At 36.2% G+C, this 19,504-nt stretch overlaps 1 long non-coding RNA gene across 1 annotated transcript in view; it reads left to right on the top strand.

Moving 5' to 3' along the window:
- Positions 1 to 19,504, top strand: part of LOC140685738 (uncharacterized) — a 172,027-nt gene that overhangs the window by 20,889 nt on the left and 131,634 nt on the right. The window lies entirely within an intron of this gene.

Raw genomic sequence — 19,504 nt, 5'->3', positions numbered from 1 at the left:
TGAGAGATTGGAGGTTTATCTGAGTTAATACAGTAATTAATAGCATGTACATTTCTCTTTTCACTTAAGATAGTATAAAGAATGACTAGAAACTTGGATATTTATTTATAGTTAGAAAATCTTACTGATACTTTAAATAATTCAAATAAATGACAGGATCAAAAAATAAAACAAGACAAACAAAAAACTCTTTCAGTCTTTTCAAATCTTTAATACATCCAGAGAATTACAAAATTGCTCTAAAAATATATCATCATATCCTGGATTAAGGCTGCAGTTATATTAAATGATTATTACAGCCCCATCAAATCCTGAGATTCCAAGAATTTTTGAGTATCAAATCAAGAAAACACCAAGAAAATACATTCAGACAAGACAGACATGTATGGAATTTTCCCTCAGTTATTTCGTATATCTAATTAAACAGATCCTCCCTGTTTAAATACCATTTGTTTATGAATTTGGAATTTGTCTTATTGCAAGTAACAGAAAATCCTACAAATAGCAGCTGAAATAATTACCTCGAAAAAAGCCTACTAGAGCTGCTGTATTGGTCCATGTTCCCTTTCGTTTTGTCTCTCTGGTCTGCTATCTTTGTGTGTTCATTTGTCCTCTTCTTGCAAAGGACCTCGTGCCTCCATCCCTTCTTCCTGTCTGCTACTGATTATCTCCAGCTACACTGAACCATCTTGATTTCCTTGGTCAAGACTGGTTTACCTCCAGGTGTTGGCCTCAATTTTTAACTCTTCCTCTCACTTCTTTATCTGGCTAACTCCTACCAATCCTTCAGATCTCAGATTAGACAAGTGCTTCCTCCAGGAAGTTTTCCCAATTGCCAAGTTCTGGGTTCAGTGCCCTCCCAATTCTTTACCTTTTATAGCCCCTGTATTTCCGCTGCCTTCTTACTTGTCTGTCGGCCGTAATAAACCACTTGTTCTGTGAAGGCACAGACTATGTTTTTCATGTTCACTGCTGCATCCCTAGTGCTTAGCCAAACAGTAGTACATATTTAGGAATTTATTTAAGTATATTATTACTTTGTAACTTTTGAATAAAACTCTAAATAGGACACAGTAATTCTGAACTCTTAGTAGCTTTGATTAACTCATTCTTTCTTCATATCATAAATACGTGTTATGTACCTGTCATATGACAAGAAGTCTGTTTAGCTTTGGGGCTCATGGATTGTGCATTATGAAAATAACTAATAGAGATACAAAGTGCTAGAATCATTCAGAATAAGTAGTCAGTAGCTGTACTTGGGGAACCCAAGGACCGCTCTCCAAAGTAAGGAACATTTAGTTCATGAAGGCAAAAATGTTCCTATCTTCTTCATCACAGAATTCCTGGTGCATAAACTAATGCCAACATGTTGTAGCTTACTAAATCTGTTAAGTGAAAGAATAAGTCATTCGAGAGTAAGAGAGAAAGTGGGATGGTTTCAGATTAACACACAAACTGCTTTATACATATAAATCTCTAAAAAATTTTAGGTTAAAATGTACTTAATTTAATTATAAGTATGCTTGAGGCAAAGCTGTGTCCCCAGTGTAAGATATCTGGATAATCCTCTACTCTACCTTATGACAGAACTGAATTTCCTTGCCTGTTTCCAGACTGTAGATCTGTGTGATAAAAAATAGTGATTATGCCGGATAACATTGATGCTGTTTTCTATTGTGAATTTAAAATCTCTATGTAAGGAAAAACATTTATAATGCCCTCTTGATCAAATCATCCCTTGTATTAATTCCTGCTGTGAAAGAATTGTCAGGTTATTGTGCATAGTGTAAGGGTCAGTTTGAGGCATTATAAACAGTGCGTCTGAGATTATATAAGCTAGAAGTCTGGTTTATAAAGAGCAAACTAGAGAAAAGAGCATCCAAAGCAGTTGAACAGATGTGTATGCCCACCTTCATGAACATAGTTACACCCAGATTTATGCATCAGGACATAGAGATTAATAGCCAGTAGTCAACACCAATAGTTATTTTTAATTGTGCAAATTCATACCACTTGGGTAAGGCACAGGGTTTATGTGACTTCTCCATAGTTACATAATTAGCGAGTGGCGGAAATATTTGGCTTTTAGACTTCAGGTTCCATATTATTTTTAATACATTCTGCAGACCCAGGGTCCCTGGGAAACTCACCGCATACCTTTCTTGTGCAGTCAAGGTGGGTAACACCCTTCTGTATTTGCAAGTTGATGTCAGGTGAATTCTCCTACATCTCTGTGTTGAGACCTGACATCTCTGCTGCTGAAGGAGAGAGAGACTTCTCAGCTTCAGGCGAAGCTTAAGTTTGGAAATTAGGGTTCTTGATCAGTGATCAGTAGGTAGAAGAGGCATGAGAGCTAGGTAGGTATGGGGATTGGCAGAAATTCAAGGCCTTTTGTGTATCTTTTGTTTTTTTCCTTCCTTACTCTCTGCCCTCGACCTGTCCCACTGTTAACAAGTTTTAAAGCTATTTAAGCAGTCATGAAATCTTGCCAGGAAATTTCTGGGCCACTCTAAGCCTACAAATGAAAGTTCAGAGCTAGGTAGGATCCATTGGACATCTTTCTGACTGAAATAATTCATTGCTTTTGGTCCTGAATATAAGCTTGGCTCAGAAACAAAAGATGGGAGGTTTCTTTACCCTTCATGCCTGAGAATTCCTAGTCCCTGGAGTGAAGAGAGAAAAGAGTTATATATGAGGGAGAGGGTGTAAAAGTACATTCTTTTATTTATTGTGAGTGAAAGTTCAGGGATATATTTTGTGGGGTTTTCTTTTCAGTATTTTGTAATGTATCCTGAGCAAGTATAGTTTTATTCTAATGATACACATATGTTTGTACTTGGTATGTTGAAAAGAAAATTAAGAACATTTGGTTCAAGGGACTGAGACCTTCAGAAAGATAGTAAGAAGTCCAAGTGGATATTGGAAAATTATATTAGGTACTTTATTGAATGAGTCTTATTTATGTGAATTTCACAAGATAGTTAAAAGTACACAAAGCCTTCCCAAGTGCATTTTGTCAAGGTTTCTTGAGAACAAATTCCAAAAAGCATTTCCTTCATTAATGGCCCTTTTCAAGCCAACTTGCCAGGTGTTTCAACTGTTTTCCAGGAAGTATAATTCATGTGGGGATGTGTTTGAATGCTTCTTTGGCTATTTTATGTTTAAGATGTTCTCAGGTTTATTTATTTATTATTTCCCCCATTGTTTTTGTTAAGATTCTAATTATGTATTTGGGAGTTTGTCTGTTTCTTTTTCCACAAGCAGATTCGGAATGCGGGTAATTTCTGAATCATTCTCTCCCATTTTTCAATAAATTATACTTGAACATGCAACTGAGTTGGAGGAGACCTTCTTTTCCCTAAAAATAATGTAACACAAAAAGGGGGAATCTTTTGGCTCTGAAGTTTAGATTTTTAAATATCTTTTTAGTTTACTAGATAACAATTTCTTTGTATTTAACAACTAGGCCTATGAGCAGACAACATGCAATCCCTAAATATTATTAAAATATTTTCAATATTAAACAGAAGGTACCAGTTACTAAGTATCAAGTAATTTCTGAAAACAGAAGTAAGCATGAGCACTGAGTTTTTTTTGAGGGGTGGTGCTATATTAGGAATTTATTTCAAGTGTTGGGAAGATTTTACAACTAACAATAAAGTGTTTACAATTAAAGATAGAAAGAAATCTTATCTGAGTGGAGTGAATAATCTTGGATTCCAAGTTACAGTCCTTTTTCTCGGCTGCTTAATTTTCTGGCAAAAGAACTTAGTGCAGGATTTAAATCAAAACAACAAAACATTTATCAAAAACCCACTATGTGCTGTTATTCTAGTCGATTAACACTTCTAAATTGTTTCTGTGGCTTTCAGGTTATTTCGCTGACAGCTATTACCAGCTTCTCCTTTACTCACTTCACATTTTCCAAGTCTGCTGTCTTCTCTCCGTTGTCTTCAGCGTTACTCAACAACATTCCTCCATGTTCCTGACTCCTTTTACTCCCAATTCATCACCGTCCTCTTCTGATCTCATCTCAGATGACTTTAGTGTCACTAACAGATTTTTTTTTTATTATCATAAGTACATAGCTTCTTGATAGTAAACTCAATTCCATTTCCCAAACCCCATCCTAATTCTTATTATCACCTGTGGGAAAAAGACAATTGCAAGTCTTACCAGCTGATCACAGCAGTGGCGTGCTCGTAAATGTTTAACAACCAGCTCTCTGAGGGAAAAAGAGAAGAGAGGGCCTGATCTGCAGTTGTTGCTGATTATCATGGCATAAATACTTCCACGGTGGCTGATTCCCAGTGACCTTCCATGATTTCCTTGAATCCAGGATTCGGAAATCAGGAAGAAATGCTCATGATGAGCTTGCTTTAGCTGGAACTAGCTGGCACCAGCACACCACTGGATCATAGGTTCATGTTCCACATTCCTTGTGCCTTTTCCCCACCCACCTCCTCCACTCTTCTAACCTTGAGTCTCTTAGTTATTGCTGACTCTACTAGGTTGATCATCCTAACTTTCTCGTCTTCTGTGTTGAAGCTTATTGGCAATACCTTCAAACACAAGTCCCAAAAGAATAAAATTCTCCAGCTCTTCCCTTTGTGCTGTACATACCATCAAAATTAACCCAGGTTCAACCAAGAGTCGCCATCCCCCCCACCCCCTCCAGTATTTCCCGCTCCTTTCTCCTGGCAGTAAAGGAGTCTGGAGAAAATTGTGTGTCTGTACATTTAAATTGTTTCTTCATCCACAGTCTCTAAATTCTGGAGACTCTTTAGTGCTTTTATTATTCCATTTAGTTTCCTCGATCGGTTCCTTCCATTACTCCCGTAACAGCTCTTACAGCTCTTTGTCTCTTCCTTTAGTTCCACACTTTCAGCCAATCCTCGTCCAAGAATGGAGGGCTTAGGAATGACACTGTATGCCCCTCTCAGTTTTACTTTTGCTCAATTCTCTGCTTGGTTGATGGTGAGGTAACAGGGTGATGTTTCAGGAATCTCAGTCATCATCCATCTGATTGCAGCCAGTCTGGGGTCTATATTCCAGTGGTCAGCATGGAGTTAACTTCTTTTAGCTGGTGGAGCTTTTGGTATTTGTCAAACAACTCAAAGATATGGCTCAGGGTATTATCTATTGACCCTTCAGGAGGAACTAAAGGTCCTTGACTTTGTTTTATGGCTGAACTATTATTATTTTGTCTTACATGACTGTTTTCCTTTGTTTCTGAATTTTTCCATTTCTCTGATTAAATTTACTATTTGGAACTCTGGGAAGGCCTAGGAGGCTAAAGCTTTTTTTCACAATCAAGAGACAAAGAATAAGAGATGGGAGGGAATCTGTCCCCAGGAAGGTCCCCTCAGGGTTCTCCTCAGTTTCAAAGAAAACAAGATCCTTTTTTGCAACATGCCTTCACATAAAACCACCAAATATTACTTCTTTCTTTTATTGTCACTCTATAAAGAATTTGTGTGCCTTACATTTTTATTTTTCACATCATTCAGTCCTTTTTTCCTTCATGGAAATATAACTTCTTGGGTCTGCAGGACCATAAATTTCAAAAAGGCTGACAGTGTATGTTGTTCATAGCACTCTACAACATGCCTAGGCAATCAGTAAGTATTCATTGAATAAATATATGCCATCACTGCTCCTGAAACTGCCCTCAATTAGCTAATCAAGATTTCTTGTAATTTTCGAAATGATTTAAAATTTTTTTTAAACCATTTGTATGTCTTTCTATAACAAAAGACCCTTCTGGAAGCTTTTTATTCTTAAAAACCTTTCATTTCTTGATTTCCATGTTTACACTTTCTTTGTGTTTTCATCCTATCTTTCTGAATACCCTTTGTTTTCCTTTGGTGATTTTTTCTTCTGCCTGCTTCATGAAGTTTGATGAGCTCCAGTATCATTTCCTTTCTCAGTTTTACCTTTTTCTGTGTGGTTTGCTATTGACACATATGAAGAATTTATATGCACTAGCTTGTCTGTATATCGATAACCGAATCTGTTTTCAAAACTACATTAATTAAGATAGTATAATATTGATATAAGGATAGACAAATAGGTCAATGGACCAGAATAGAGAGTACTTAAATAGATTCACCTGGACAAGGTAAAAAAAAATATGTTGACAGAGGTACCAATGTAATGCAATAGGCAATCTTTTAAAGAAACTGTTACCCCAAAAGGGAAAGGAAAAAAGACCCCAGTTCTTGTCTTACCTGAAAGATAAGAATTCATATGGGAGGTGGAAGTATTGTGTAGCAAAAGATTTTAAAGGTTTTATTAGCAAAGGGAAAGTATACCTCCAAGAGTGGGAGGTGTGCTGATCCAAGGGTGGATAGCAATGGTCTTTGTTTGCCCCTTCGCTTGTACCCTCGCTCAGAGGTGATCTCTTGATTGATTGATGGCTCTTGTCCCTGGAGTGCTTAGTCATGCTCATTCCCTTTTGTGCATGTCCTTACCCATGATGCCCACAGAAAAATCCATGGGGAAGGGCCTAGACTGCAATGCTAATTATATTACAACAAGCACTGATTCATGCCCAGTTAGGTTCTTGTCATGCCCAGTTGCAGCAGTCATGTTTTAAACGATTTCTTGCTGGCACTCACTTAGAGGAAATAAAGCCCCTATATGCTGGAGTCGGGCATAACCCCATCTTCCGGACCATCCTCCCTCTCTTTCCTCCTATCTGCTCAGTGCCCCCACTTATCTAACTGCCTAACAAAATGATGCTGAAACAACTGGATAATCTTATAAAAAAAGTATTATCCTTGATTCCTATATTAGAACATACAAAATACTAACTTGAGTTGGATTTTAAACCTAAATGGAAAAGGCAAATGATTTTTTGAGTAAGAAAAACCTAAATATAAAGGAAAAAAATGAACTGGACTTCATAAAAATTCAAAATATCTTCTCATCAGAATGTATCATTAAGAAACTGAAAAAAATCTACACTGTCAGAAAATATTCCCAACACATATATTCAACAAAGGATTCCTACAAATCAATAATTAAAAATTAAATTGGCAAATAGATTATTTCAAAAAATAAGATATGTGAATGGCCAATAAATAAGCCCCTGAAAAGTTGATCAATCTCATTAGTTACCAGAAATGCAGATTAAAATCACAATGAGCTATTGCTACATACCCAGCAGAATGGCTAAAATTTGAAAGATTAATGCTAAGCACTGTATGTTAGGATGCAAAGTGAGTAGGCCTCTCATCCAGTGTTTTTCTGAGTGTTATATGATACAATCACTTTGAAAAATATGTCGGCAGCAATTTTAAAAGTTGAACATGCTCCTACATTATGATGCAGTGATTCCACTTCTGGGTATCTACTCAAAATGAATGAAAATATTTGTCTCCTCAAAAAACTTGTGTAAGTATTTTCACTGCAGTTTTGCTTATGTTAACAAAGTATTGGAAACAACTTAAATATCTGTCAAGAAGAGAACTGATAAATATATTGAGGTGTATTCACTCGATGGAATATTACTCAACAATACATTAATTTAAAAAATGAACTCCTAATGCACATGATTAAATCTCAAAAACTTCATGTTGAGTAAAAGAAGCGAGACCCTGAAAGTCTATGTGATTCCATTTACATGAAGTTCAGGAACAAGCAAAACTAATTTGTGGAGATAGAAATCAGACTAGTGATTATCCCTGGGAGGAGGGTGATATTCTGTGAAGGCAAATTGGACCTTCTAAGGTGATGATAATGTTCTGCAGCTTGACTGGGATATTGGTAACAGAGTTGATTACGCTTGTCAAAACTATTGAACTCTGTACTTAGAACTCTGTATTTTACTTCACCTAACTATACCTCAGTTAAAATTAAATCATTAAAAAATATCATTATTTTCAAGTCTCATGTCTCTCTTGGATTCCCAGTCTAGATTACTAATTAGTTATTGAGTGTCTCAACCTGCAGAGCTATATTTCAGATGTGATATATTAAATAGTGGAACTCTGTATTTTTTCCCAAGTTTTCAACTACTTTTCTTCTGCCTTTTGAGTTTTATTGCACATTGTATAAGATTCCATTTTCCTCTCCTTTCTTTGTATATCAATTAAATTTCTTTTTAAAAAACTTTTTAAAGTGATTGTCTTAGAGTTTGCAATATACATTTACGACTAATTCAAGTCCACTTTCAAATAATGTTATATCACTTCACAGGTAATGCAAGGAAGGACTTTATAATAACAAAATATCCCTAATTCCTCCTTCCTATCTCTTGTATGATTGCTGTCATTCAATTTACTTATACATAAGCATATATAAGGAGATACAACTATGTGAGAGAGTGTGTGTGTGTGTGTGTGTGTATACGTAACTGAAATAATAGAAAAAATATATATACTGGTTTCTGCCTTTGGTTCCCAGCACACAGCTCTTAAAACTCTTGTAATTCCCTAAGTCATAAAGCACTAGGGCATCTTTTATTCTAATATTTGGTTTTTGACCCTGGTTCCCGATACCAAGCTCCTAAATTCCTTGAAATTTCTTAGGTGATAAGAGTATCTTTTGTTCTAATGAGGTGACTCTGAATGTGCTTCTGGATGGGTCACCAGAAGGACGAAGCCATGATTATGAGCTTGGAATTTTCATCCCCCCCCCCATTCTCCAGAGCAAGGAGTGGGACTGGAAGTGGAGTTAATGATTAATCATGCTTATGTGTTGAGGTCTCCATCTAAATCCCAAAAGTACAGGATTCGGAGAGTCCTGGGTCCATGAACACGGAGGTGCTGGGGGAGTGGCATGCCGGCAGAGGGCATGGAAGCTCTGCACTCCTTTCCCACATACTTTGTCCTATGCGTCTCTTCCATCTGGCTGTTAATCTGTATCCTTGTTCATATCCTTTTATAGTAAAACTGGTAAACAGTAAATAAACTGTTTTCCTGAGTTCTGTGAGCTGTTTCAGCGAATTCATGGAACTTGCTAGGAGGGTCGTGGCGACCTTGAATTTATAACTGATCAGTCAGAAGCACAAGTGACAACCTGGACTTGCAGTTGGTAATGGAATTAGGTGCAGTCTTGTGGGACTGGGCCCTTAACCTGCAGGATCTGACACTGAACTGGTGTCACAGAACTGCTTGGTGTGGGAAGACCCCACGCACATCTGGTGTCAGTGTTGTGGGTGTGGTGGTAGTGTGAGATAAAGGAGGCACAAGAGGAAGACTGAGGATATTCCTCATTTCCCCACTGTTGCTAGTATTACTTGGGAAAAAAAAACATTATTTGTTAGATCAGTTAAGAATAAGGATAATAAAGTTTTTATTTTACCTTCATTATTCCATCTCCAGTGCTCTTCCTTTCTTTATGTAGCTCCAAGTTCCTGACCATCATTTTCCTTCTTTCTGAAGAACTACCTCTGACATTTCCTGCTGAACAGTTCTACTATCTACAAATTCCCTCCATTTTTGTTTAAGAAAGTCTTTTTTATTTCCTTCTTCTTTCTTTTTTTTTTTTCCAGGACAAATCTGCAGTATACAGAACTCCTGGTTGATGTTTTTTCCCTCAACAATTTAAAAATATTTTACTACACTCACATTGCTTGCCTAATTTCTGAGAAGTAGGATACAGTTCTTATCTTTGTTTCACTGTAGATAAAGTGTTTTTCTCCCTCTGGCTTCTTTCAAGAGTTTTTCTTTATCTTTGATTTTCTGCAGTTTTGTTATGATATGCACTAAGTGTAGGTTTATTTTTTTGGAATTTATCCTGCTTGTTCTCTGAGCTTCCTGGATCTTTGTTTTGGTGTCTGACATTAATTGGGGGAATTCTCAGTGGCTGCTGCTTTAAATATTTCTTCTGTCCTTTTCTCTCTTTCTTCTCCTGATATGACTGTTATGCATGATTTACACTTTTTGTACTTGTCTCACAGTTTCTGGATGTTCTTTCCTTTATTTATTAACTTTTTTCAGTCTCTTTTCTCTTTGCTTTTCAGTTTTGGGAATTTCCATGGACAGATCCTTATGCTCAGAGGTTCTTTGCTTAGCCATCTTCAGTCTACTAATGAGCCCATCAAAGGCATTCTTTATTTCTGTGACAGTGTTTTTGATCTTAATCATTCCCTTTTTATTATTTCTTAGACTTTCTATCTCTCTGCTTTCATTGTCCATCTGTTCTTTTTTATTATTGCATAAATTTGACATGAAACATGTTGTAAGTTTAAAGTGTATGTTACTTTGATAGATTTATGTATTGTAATATGGTTGCCATTGTAGCAATATTTATCACATTACACAATTACAGCACAATATCATCTCTATTCATTGTTCCCTGTGCCCATCTGTTCTTGTGTGCTATCCATTATATCCTATCCTTTGGAGTCATTAGCACATTAATCATAGCTGCTTTAAATTCCAGTCTGATCATCCCAACTTCCTTGTCATATCTGAGTCTAATGGTGAAGCTTTCTCTGTCTTTTCAGACTGTGTTTTTTGCCTTTTAGTAGTTTTGAAACTGTTTGTTAAAAGCTGTACATAGTGTACTAGGGAAATGAAACTTCATTAAATAGGCCTTTATCAGTATGTTGGTAAGATATGGAGGAAGGAGAGTGTCCTATAGCCCTTTGATTATGTCTCAGACTTTTAATGAACCTTCGCCCCTGGTTTGTGAGCTTTACAAATAATTACCAGTTGTTTCACCTACTTATCTTGGACAGGATGGCTATCAGGGTCTAGGATTGGTTGTTTTCTTTCTGTCTTGTGGAAGACTAGGGTGAGCTAGAGTTAAGTATTTCTCTTTAGGTGTGTTGAACAGGCTCTGCCAAAATCCCTGCAGTTTAGGCTCTGACAACAATTTCTCTGAGGGTAGGTGTTAAGAAGAATCAAAGGCTCTGGTGTACTTCACAGTGGTTATGTTTTCTCTCGCCCTGCTGGAAGCACAAAGGGATTTTCCTCTGGTCTTCACTGTGAGGACGTTGCGGAGCTGCAGGGGGTACAGTTCACAGGAGTATCTGGACCTCTCTATGACTAGGCTTTCCTGGAGTTTCTGACTCTCAGACTTGTCCGCACAGATCCTGTGGCAATTTGTCCATTATAGTTTAGTTTTTCCTGCCTTGGTACTGGTTCCCACAGAGGTTTCTACTTATGAGTGTCTGCTCCTATTAAGTTTGATTCTCTCTATCCACATGGCTGTCTCTCCAACTTGGGGGACAGTGCTTTGTCCTGTGACCTCGCATCCCTAGCTTATCTCGCATGAGTTGTTGATTTTTAGGTCTGCTCGGTTTGTTTATTGTTGTTAGGGTGGATTGAAGACTTCCAAGCGTCTTACGTACTGGACCAGAAACTTAAAAACCAAATTCTGTTTTTATACTACTGAATTGACATAAGAGTTAGTGAATTTGCTTAACTGTGAAAGACCTAATTTTGAAACTGTTGTATTAGTTCCCTGTTGCTGCTGTAATACTTTGCCACAAACGTAGTGGCTTACAACAAAACAAAGACGTTATCCTACAGTTCTGGAGGCCAGAAGCTAGAGATGGGGTTTACTGTGATAAAGTCTAGATACTGGCAAGTCTGCATTCCTTCTGGAAGCTGTGGAGTTCTTCTTCCTCGCCTTTCTCAGCTTCTAAAGACCACCTGCATTCTTTGTCTCTTGACGCCATTTTTCTGTCTTCAAAGCTAGCAACGTGGGGCAGAGGCTTTGTTAAGCTGCTGTCTCTCTGGTTCTTTCGTCTGATTTTCTCTTCCACTTTTAAGGACTGTTGCGATTACATTGGACCCACTCGGATAATCCAGATTAATCTATTTTAATGTCAAACAATTAGCTACTCTAATTCTACCTGCAACTTTAATTCCTTTTTGCCACATAATATAACATATTCATAGGTTCCAGAGTTTAAGATGTAGACATCTTGGGGTGAGGGGCATTATTCTACCTGCCACAGCTGATGTGTTCTTCTTGATTTAGGGCAAATGTGGGAAGGATTAACCAGTTTTATCAATGAACATGCAAATATTAAAGGAAACATTTAGTGGGAGAAAGCTATGTTCTGATTTTTAAAACATATAGATATTTTCGGGAAAACGTAGAGAATGTGAATTTACTATTTTAAATATGAATTTTATGAAATCTAAATATAGCTCAAAAAGGGAACCCTTCTACACTGTGGAGGGAATGTAAATTTGTGCAACCATTATGGAGAACAGTATGGAAGTTCCCTAAAAAAATAAAAATAGAGTTACCATGTGATCCAGCAATCCCAATGCTGGGCATATATATGTAGAAAACTCTAATTTGAAAAGATACATGCACTCCAATGTTCATAGCAGCACTATTTACAATAGCCAAGATGTGGAAGTAACCTAAATCTCCACTGACCGATGACTGGATAAAGAAGATGTGGGTGTATATATACAATGGAATGCATTACTTTGCTGTAAAACAATGAAATAATGCCATTTGTAGCAACTTGGATGATTTAGAGATTGTTATCATACTAAGTGAAGTAAGTCAGAGAAAGACAAATGTCATATGATAGCACTTTTATGTAGAATCTAAAAAAAAATGATAAAAAGAAACTTATTTACAAAATAGAAACAGACTCACAGACATAGGAAACAGCTATAGTTACCAAAGGGGAAAGGTGGAGGAGGGATAAATTTGGAATTTGGGATTAACAGATACACACTACTATATATAAAATAGATAAACAAGTCCTACTGTACAGCACAGGGAACTGTATTCAATATCTTGTAGTAACCTATAATGGAAAAGAATCTGAAAAAGAACACATTTGTGTGTGTGTGTATATATATACAACTGAATCACTTTGCTGTATACCTGAAACACTGTAAATCAACTATACTTCAGAAAAAAAATTAAAAAATAAAAATAACTCAAGTTCCTACTGAAAATTTATCACCCCAAATGGTGAGTGCTGTAAGTGTAAAATATGTACTGTATTACAAAGACTTAGCTTGAAAAATAATGTAAAATATTTCATTATAATGTTATATTAATTATATTTTGAAATTATCGGGTATGTTTAGGATAAATAAGATAGATTGTTAAAATGAATTTATCTTTAAAAAATATTTTTAATGTGGTTATTAAGAAAGTACATTCAGCTTGTGTTATAGTTCTACTGGACAGAGCTGACGTAGCCGTCAGGGTTACACGTTTTCTTTACGTGGTTACTTGCGCTTCCCTTGCACGAATTCACATGAAGCCTAGGGTGTAGTGTGTGAACGTGCAGGGCACAGCTGGCACAGCTGCTGCTGGCTGCTGGCTGCTGGCTGCTTTCAGAGACAGAATGTTAGAAACAGCGCAAGTGTCATCAGGTCTACTCTATGGGCTAGGTATTGACTATTGGCAGCCAGAATTCATATCCATTATCTTTACTATTTCCTTTATGTTATATGGATTGCAAGGTTGGGAATTAAATTTTCCAGTCTTCTTGGCCACTAGGCTTGTGAGTGTGATCGAGGTTCTGCCAATGGCATGGCAACTGTGCAACTTTATGGAAAGCAGAGGCCATTCCCTTCCCTGTGTCGGTGGTTTTGGGGGAGGTCACACTCTACATTTCGTTCCCTCATCACCAGCTTTTTGGGTCGTGGCAGCCATTACATTGGTGCAGTTCCTGTTTTCTGATCTCTGCATGGCAACTGTGGTACTCTTACTTTGACACTTAGTGACAGCCCTCTGATCTCTCCATCTCTGGCCCTTCCAATAATGTTACAAGCATTTAATGATCTATATAAAGAACTTCTTTGTTAAAATGCTTGGAATGGTTTTCATTCCCTGTGCTAAATGCTGCAACACACCTCATTTTCAGATGAGGGAAAAGAGTTTCTAGATTTGTTTCAGGCTAGAAAAAGAGTCAATGGCAAAGACTGGATTAGAATTAAGCTCTCTTATTTCCTTTAAAATATTCTACATCTGCACATATAGAAAACAATGCATAGTGTAGTAGAATATGAATGCTTGAAGTTAAGTAGATGTCTGTTTGAATTCTAGCTTTTCTACTTACTAGCTGCATGACCTTGGGCAAGTCACTTGATTGTGGTTATCAATCACTTGATTATCATCTCAGTTTCCTTATCACACAAAGTGGTTGTAACTATTGTTACATGTTTATTGAATTTCTTGACATATTGTTAGGAATTAATACATACTCAGTAATCTTCCTTATGCCTGAATATGAGCAAGAGGTGGTTGGGACACTCACTTACACTTAGAAATAAAGACAATAAATGAAATTCCGTGATCACTGTATTTAAATACAGGATAGCTCATACAAATCTCACACATTGGCTGATAAAAAGACAATGTAAATTCTTGTAAATTATGTTCAAAAGGCAAAGTCCTTCCCTTAATAAGTAAGTAATATGATGCTTCCCAACATGTTTTAACATAAAACATTTCCTTAAAAGCCCTTCATTAGCTGGGATACCCTCAATTAAATGTTATTATATTTTAAAAATGTACTTTCCTAGTATGCTGATACCAGTCTTCATAATGTTAGTTCTGACTTCCAGGACTTTAAGAAAATGAAAGATAATATTTACTCACTCAATATGGACCTGGAAGCCTCTAGAGTTGTTTTGAAGAGGAAATGATATTATTAAAACTATTCTTGTCATCATATAAAGCAATTACTGAAGTGCAGAGATTAAAACCTTAAAGAACAGTTAGGAGATATCACAATGGTTCAGATAAAATACCGCAACGATTTAAACTAATCTGGAGAAGTATAATTGGAAATGAAAGACTGAAGTTGAGTGAGATTTTGTAATAAAATGGACATAAAATGAGCCATTGGGGAAAGGCCAATGGTGAGTCCAAGTTTGCAGAATTAGTATTTGTTCAGATGGGTCACCAAGAAAAAGAAAAGCAAGAGTATTTTATAATTCAGGTGTGGCAGATATACTGAATTAAGTTTATGGCTGATGAAATTTGAGATTCTTATAGAATATCCAGCTTGAGATTCTTCTAAGGAGCTGAGGGAGAGCACAGAAAACAGAGACAAATTGATCCTGAGGACCATAAGTGATTATGGAGAAGAGTGGGTGTAAAAGTATGAGGGAATATGGCCAAACTCAGTGTCTTGTTCATATTTTGGAATCCAAGTAAAGTAAAGAGCTTGAAAAGGAGGCAGAGAGTAGCTAGAAAGACAAGAGGGAGTGGGATAGTCAAATGTTACAGGCAGAGGAGATGAAAGAAAAGCATTAAAAAAGGGAGATTCTGTAAAGAAATGAAAAAAGCAGGACTCAGGCAATGCTAATGGATTTGGCAATACATAGATGAATTTCTTTTGAATTCTGAGAGTAGAAACCCAAATCTAAAAGCAAGAGTGACTGGTGCCTAGAGGCACTAACATCCAGACACTTTTGAGTTTAGCATTTTCAATAGGTCAGAGTATACGTTATGACTTTATGGGTACCACCAATAGTGTGCACTGCACATCTGGGTACCATAATCATATATGTCACAGCAAAGTGCACTTCTTTTCGTTTGTTTGCAAATTGCACATTAACAGTCACAGTGTTAAAATTTTTGTGCTTCTTCAAACTTTAGCTGTAGTCAAGCGTCCATAGAGGGGAAACAAGAAAAGTTTGGCTATTGTTTTGAAATGCTATGTGAGTCAATAGATTTTATTCCTGATTTCTAAGATAATTTATCAGCACTAACTGATTTAAATTTTATTCTCTCCCCTTAAAAATATGTAGCATCCAGAAAGTAGTCGTGGAAGCAAAAAAGAAATGTCCAAAGATCCTAATGTTTCTACCTAAGGGAGTTGTTCATTTGTTTGATGAGGATTTACTTTGGAGGGAAGGATAAAAATATATCAATAACATAGGACTAACAGAACTAATTTCAGTTGTGCCTGCTGGTGACAGAGCTTATCAGTTTAAGTCATGCCCTATAGTCATATTACATTTACGTCCACTTGTAGCCAAAGGCAAATACCGAAGGCTTATTTTACACTTCTATTTGAATATATTTCTCCTCAAAAGGAGCCAGAAATAAAGACTACAATGATACTCTCAATTTTCAGACAAAATGCCTGTATTAAAGAGGTCATGACCACTGTTGTTGAAGTTGGCAATGATAAACAAACACTTCCATATGTTTCCATTTATATATCTAGTAAATATGATTACTCTTGATGTAGTTATATGACATTTCAAAATGACTCCATGAAATGTAAATCATTAAAATAAAATATAAACAGAATTTATGGTATTTTTAAAATTGGCAATACATCCAAAAATTGGCAAGGTATCCAAAGAATGCTTAAATTATATTATATATATACATACTAGATACATATCATATATATAGATATAGAGAGAGATTATGGATTTAGAATAGTTAATAAACTTAAATTAATATGAAAAAGATAGACTATAAAATAGAAATTTGGCTAAAGTTTTCAACAGACATTTCACAAGAGGTTATTCAAATAATGACAAACATGAAAATTAAAACGCAAATTAAAATCACACTGAAGTACCATTATCCAGCCACCAAAATTGATAAATTGAAAAAAGTCTGAAAATATCATGTTTGTGAGCATGTGGAGCAACCATAACTATCATATGTTGTTGGTGGGAGGGTAATTTGTTGTAAACACTATGGAAGATTGGCCATTACATGTATGACATGTTTATTTCCTATAATGCAGCAATTCTGTGCCACTCTGTATACACTGCAGAATGAAGACAAAACATAAGACATGAATTAGAACACTTATAATATAATATATATTTACATTTCTTCTTTATCCATTCATCTGTCAATGAGACACTTGAGTTGCTCCATATTTTAGCTACTGTAAATAGTGCTACTGTGAACATTGGGCTGCAGGTATCTTTTTGAATTAGTGTTTTTGTTTCTTTCTGGAAAATATACCCAGGAGTGGAATTGCTGGATCGTATGGTAGTTCTGTTTTTAGTTTTTTAAGTAACCACTATACTGTTTTCCATAGTGGCTGCACCACTTTACATTCCCACTAACAGTGTATGAAGGTTCCCTTTTCTCCACATCCATATCCACTTATTATTTGTAGGCTTTTTGATGATAACCATTCTGACAGGTGTGAGGGGACATCTCATTGTTGCTTTGATTGGCATTTCTCTAATAATTACTGATGTTGAGCATCTTTTCATGTGACTGTTAGCCATCTGTATGTCTTTGAAAAAAATGGCTATTCAGGTTGGAATTGTTGACTTAAGGAAAACAAGTTTGAACAATTAATAATGCAGTCATAGTACAATACATGGCTCTGTAGTCAACAATAGTATATAGTTCTGATGATATAACCACTGAGGGTTTAATTTAATAAACCAATAATTGTACAATTATTTGGGAGGCTGGGGGAATACGGGTTGATGAGAGATACATCTCCATCTGGTGTAACAAGGAGTCAGTAGGTAAATGCCAAATTACTAATTACTAAATAGCAATGCAAGCACATTTTTAGAAATGTGGAAGTAATTACTAGAAAAAAAAGTTAAAATTGTTTCCTGTGGAAAAATTGTCTAAGAGAGATGGGAAGACATCGGGTTAGTGACCACATTCTTTATGTGAGCCTTTTAGTACATTAGAAAAAACAACTTTGTGTGCTTTGCCAACTTTTGATATTAAAAAAACTATAATAATAAATTAAAATGACAACATTTCAAGTTTTTTATTTTATTCTTTAAAACTCCACTAATCTTGATTAATCAGTTTGGTAAATAAGTAGTCCATATCCTCAAAACTGTATAAGACACTTATATAAGGCAGAGTTTGTTTTTTTTTTAATGATACTTAAACTTTGCAATAGGGCATCAATTTAGAAAGCACTCTACATCCAAGGCTCAGATCTACATTCAGTACTCCATATAGATGAAGTCAGTGGACGGTAGAACTCCAAAGATCTTTCTGAATGAGAAATCTAAACCTGAATGTTCACTCTCTGCCAGAAAAGTGCAGCTTTCTCTGAAATTCTCCTTCTTCCACTCTGGGCTCCTTTACCAAAGTACTTCCTTTCTATACAGTATTTCCATACCATCCTAGTAGCTTGATAGGTAACAAGCCCTAAATGGTTACATTTACTGTTGTTTATAGTTTGTTGTCACGGTTACAGAAACACCAACTACAGCAGGCGATTAAACCAACTTCATGATATGCCTTTGCTGCAAGATCGAAGTTCTGATTTTCCAGTTGTATTTGGATCTAAAATTTGGCTTCACGTGAGTTCACTCTGTCCCAGGAAAAAGAGAAGCCAAGTTTACATTGTATATTAAATGTTCCACTGGTTGTCTCTATTTTTTCAAACATGACACGTACTTTATGGACTGGAACATAATGGCAGGTAATAAAACCATAGGATTTATTTAAACGTTTTTTCTTTCTCTCTTCTTGTATCCAAATCTTTCTTCTAACATCAGGTTTTCCTTAGGTTTTCAATGGCTATCTTTCATCTAACAAATAAAGCAGAGAGAGCTTAAATTCTGAAAAGAAATGGTCAAAGATAAGAACTAATCAGTCTCTAGTAATTCTTTCCATTCATTTTGTTTAGTCTCTTTTTAAGTTTCTCACCACAAGTCTCTGTAACTTTAAAATCAGAACTCCATCGACCTTGTGTAAAGAATTGCCGTTCCTTAACCACAGAAGCGCTAGACGTGAGGTAGGTTGTTCTGAAGCTCCAAACAGGTGGGATTGATTGCCATTTTCCATTCCACGAAGTACGTGCAAATTCTTGTCTTGCCTTAGAGGGAACAGTTTGTTACCCTCTAACGGGAGAAGTTCATTAAACTGTTACGAATTAAAATCTGATTTTGAGATTAGCATACAAGTGGACAAATTTAGCATATCTGTCTATACCCATAAGATATCAATTTGATATTTGTAATGACAACAAGAGACCCAAAGTTTCTCGAAGCAATTTATAGACATTCATCACTATCATAATTGGTGATCTTAGAGTTTCAGTTGAAGTTAAATCTGTACATATACCTGCTAAGTTACCTGGTATTTTCAGAAAGAAAATGAAACGTAATGCACTTTAAAAGAAAAAGAAAAAGAGAAGAGATTCTCATTTTAGTTGCTTTAGACTCAGGATATCAAAGATACCAGTGGTGTGTTTTGACAGGAGTAGAATGATGAGTTTTCCGGAAGGTTTACTTAGCCTCACCACGTTTTGTCTGACACTTTTTGGGGGACGTCAACACTTATGAATGACAACGAGTTGTGTTCTCGTGCATCTCATTCAGTATTGGAATGCAATTCAAAATTAACACTGCTTCGAAGATCACATTGGGAGGTACACAAGAGTCCTAAATCAAACAACGCCTGTAGAATGAAAAGGATTGGGGGATACTGTCTTTGCCAAAATGGGGTCGAGTGAAGGAGCCTCAGTCACTCCCACACTTTCTCATTAGTACTAGAAGCACTGGTTAAATTGAACATCATCAACTTCAGATTCAGTGTATTAACTCACCAAACTTATCATCTCAAGCAGGCAGATTTCTCTTCCAGT

Source organism: Vicugna pacos, chromosome 2 (genome assembly GCF_048564905.1).
Source record: "Vicugna pacos chromosome 2, VicPac4, whole genome shotgun sequence".
Lineage (NCBI taxonomy): Eukaryota > Metazoa > Chordata > Mammalia > Artiodactyla > Camelidae > Vicugna > Vicugna pacos.
This window is presented reverse-complemented; position numbering and strand designations above follow the sequence as displayed.